The 3,780-nt window shown below is 35.1% G+C and overlaps 1 long non-coding RNA gene across 1 annotated transcript; it reads left to right on the top strand.

Annotated features, from left to right (window-relative positions):
- Positions 1-2,653: 2,653 nt before the first annotated feature.
- LOC148976932 (uncharacterized) lies at positions 2,654-3,380 on the top strand. Its single transcript, XR_016145672.1, has 2 exons — positions 2,654-2,766; positions 3,299-3,380. It is a non-coding gene; the product is annotated as an uncharacterized LOC148976932 (long non-coding RNA).
- Positions 3,381-3,780: the final 400 nt, after the last annotated feature.

Below are 3,780 nucleotides of genomic sequence, written 5' to 3'. Positions count from 1 at the left end.
GTCTCAACTGTACCATGTTACTGTCTCAACTGTACCACATATGGGTACAGTTGAGACAAAGTTGAAACAAAAAGTACCTTATTTTTATGAGCTAATTGTGGAAAATATAAACTACTTATGAGTAATATTGATTGGTAATATCTTAGTCTACAAGCTAATGAAATGTCATGTGGCATGTCATGTGGAAATTCACGTCTTTTCAGTATCTATTTTTGTGTGAAAAATCAAAACGCAAAAAGTGTCTCAACTGTACCGCAGTCTATACCCTACCTTATGTTAGCTAAGCACTTTGGGTGCAGAGAAAAGCTCTTAGGCCTATATAAAATATAACAAATTATTATTATTACATGAGCAGCATTAAACAGTAGGCCTATTTGTACATAAACATAAATAGAATTTTTTTTCTTTTTTCTATGTTTGTTATTTTGTTGTCCTGCACATTAAAGTCAAATTAGTTGCCGTATTGCGTCGAGGTTAAAGGGGAAAGTTTTCAGCATGGCGCTCTGAAAGCAAAACAACGCGAATTGAATATAACCAATTAAAGAGCAGAACAACTCTATATTTTCTCTTAAATTCCCACGGATTTCTCAGTGTTTCCCAATACGATTGATTTTGGCGTCTTCAGTAAGTATGCACTCTTGGACTATCTATAAAAAGTTTGTTTGAGGTAAACACATGGGTTTTCCTCAGTGGATATCCGGGGCTTATCCCAGAGACATTCATGTGTCATAATACACGACTCAGATCATAGATATCTTATAGAGACTAGATACCCTATTGGCCTCTGGAAAACGAGAAATCCGGCCGCCATCTTGAACCGGTCGTATTCCTAGTCTCGTTGCGTGGCAGCAGATGAGATGTCAGAGCACTGTTGTATAAAAGGCTTTGACATTTTTGGGTGCCTGCCGCTTTAAGACTCTTCTTCTATGGTTACGGTAAAGGAAGTGACGTGTGTGTTGGCTCGAGTGGGAAGAGAGAACGAGTTCAAGTTGCAATCTCAATGGGCTATATGCACGCATAAGTTCCGCATTTGACGCAAGGATGCTCGTCCATTTCCGGTTGTGTAGATTAAAGCGGAGGAAAACCGGAGAAAACGGGATTATGGCAGAGTCTTCAATATTTACTGTCCTCCCGTCTTTGAAACGAAACGTACATACGTTTAGATGTAATTTTATATATAGTTATGTTTATTTAATATAATTTTAAAAAGAAGCATAAACACAACGAGGGGTGTCTGTTTTATCTGTTTTTGTGACTAACGTTTCATTAGTATAACCATGGAGTATAAAATTCAATATAAATTCTCCGTATTGCATTGGACTCTATGATCGGCGGAAGTTATCGAGCATCCCTAATGCTTCACCGGAAATAACGCCGTGCATAGAGCCCATTTTGACCCCATAGTAGTGAAAATAAGGAAAAGATTTGATATATGGTTGATGAGGGATTTGTCACTGAATGGCAGAGTTTTATTGTCTTAGGCAGAAGGCATATCACGTGCCGTCTATCTATCTTTATCCATGGGAATGCCAGCTAGTGTATATAAAAAACTTGATAAGATCTTATTTAATTTTATTTGGAGGAATAGATCCCATTATTTACGTAAAGATATTTTATGTAATCTAAGGAAAGATGCACAACTCATGAACACAGAAGGACAGTTACTAACATACGACGAGTTTCTTTCAAAAGCAAAATTTCCTGTCTCCCCCAGGGAATATGCTATCGTTTTTGATGCTGTGCCAAGAAATATTATTCAGATTTTAAAATATAACTCAACTGGTGTAAGTGGCAGTAATTTGGCTACACAAGAAATTTTCCTTGGCGACATTGACATCACTACCAAAAAATGTCCAAACAAATACATTAGGAATTTAATGCACACTAAAACACTTCCTGCAGCGCGTTCCTTTTGGGCTTCTCAGTTTGAAGACATCAAATGGGAAAGAATGTGGTTAATTGGGGACAAGTTCCTCTTAAATAATAAAATAAAGGAGGTGTCTTATAAAATTGTACATAGAATATACCCAGCAAAGAAAACGTTAGAGAGATTTAAAATTAATATTAAATATTCCTGTAGCCTACCTTTTGTGGCAATTATGACGAAACAATTTGTCATTTGTTTTATGATTGTACATACTGTAAGATATTTTGGAGAGATGTTGAAAACTATATAAGACGTAAAACTGGACAAACTTTACCGTTGAGGAAAAAAGATGTGTTTATTTACTTTGAATATGGTGGAACAGATAAGGATTTTTATTTTCTTGTCCAATTGTTTTTAATCTTAGGAAAATTCCATATTCATAAGAAGAAATGGGCAGAGTCCAAACCAAGTTTTGAACACCTTTTAGCAGAGCTAAAACAATATCACACCACTGTAAGAGGTCTTAAAAATAGAAAGGCTATTAAGACTGATCTTGTACTTTCCAAATATGTTTAATTAGCATCCTTTTTTTTTTGTAATTTGGTCTTGTTTTATTTATTTATTTTTTATTTTATTTATTTATTTATGTTATGGTCATTGTTTGTCTTGTATGTCTGTTTAGTTGTGTATTTTGTGTATCAATCCTGGCATAAACAGATGTTGTTGTATTATATTGTTAATATTGAATAAAGCAAAAAAAAAAAAAAAAAAAAAAAAAAAAGAACGAGTTCAAGTTTAACAGTTGCAGTTTAGCCCTCGTACATGGGTTCATTAATCTTTATAGTTCATCCTGAGAAATCCAGCTTCCAGTATTCCATGTATTGAGTGAATGAAGAAAAGTAAGTGACTGTTATTTTGTTGTGTTTATGTTTCTATATCGTAGATTTACCGTGTATTCACGTGCCCAGCGAGATGAGTGAGATTTCTGTTGTTAGAACAATGTTCATGCTATGCTGTGGGAAATAATATAGCTAACTTGTGTGAGCCTTCAAGTTACGTGCTAATGTTTATTTTATTGAGTTAAAGAGAGTTAATATCGTGCTCAGGAGACCATGTGCGATCTTTTATGTGTAGTAGCCTTGTCTGGCCAGAGGATGTCGCTATTATCTTTTCTTTAAACCCCCTTTTAAAACAGTATTATGGAAACTGGTTAGTGAAATGGGTAAGACTCTTTATTTCTTTATAAGGAATAATATTTATGTAATTGGAGATTGTTTAAAGGGGCATAGCAATGTCAATTGAGATATTTATGTTTGATGAGCCAGATGTGTATTTTGTGTGTGGATTTATTATTCATGTTGCATAATAATTTAGTACTGTTTAAACTGTTTAAACTACAGTAACTAATTTTGATTTATTTTGTTTTATCAGACTGTAATGACAATACTGGATATTGGAATGTTCTGATGAGTACGACTGGAATTTAATACAGATAAAGAAGGAAATTACATCTCCTCGTCTGTATTCCTGTGTCCTGACCGATACACCGTCCTGTTTACTGGCTGAAACCCTTTATGAACTAGCCCTACTTGATTACCTCACTAACAACTGTGGAGCATTTTCCTGTTCTAATTGCCGGACCACCGAAAATAGTGCTTTTCACAAGTATGTCTTAACTTTACCATATTGGTTGTATTTTGTGAATGGAATTTTACCAGATAATTGAGAAGGAGCAAGGATATTTGCTATTACTGTACTGAAATCGTTGTGAAATGCTGTTTACTGCATCAGCCGGTGTTCACCCGGCATAGAGTCCCTCCCCTTCCGGTCGACCACCATGGGACCTTATTTCGGAAAAATATTGAATGGTAGTCATGGCGAGAGACAACAAATATTTTGATCTCGTTTGAACT

The sequence above is a fragment of the Pimephales promelas genome, chromosome 12 (genome assembly GCF_988280905.1).
Source record: "Pimephales promelas chromosome 12, fPimPro1.hap1.1, whole genome shotgun sequence".
NCBI classification, from domain to species: Eukaryota; Metazoa; Chordata; class Actinopteri; order Cypriniformes; family Leuciscidae; genus Pimephales; species Pimephales promelas.
Note: the sequence above shows the minus strand (reverse complement) of the source record. Positions and strands in the feature narration are given on the sequence as shown.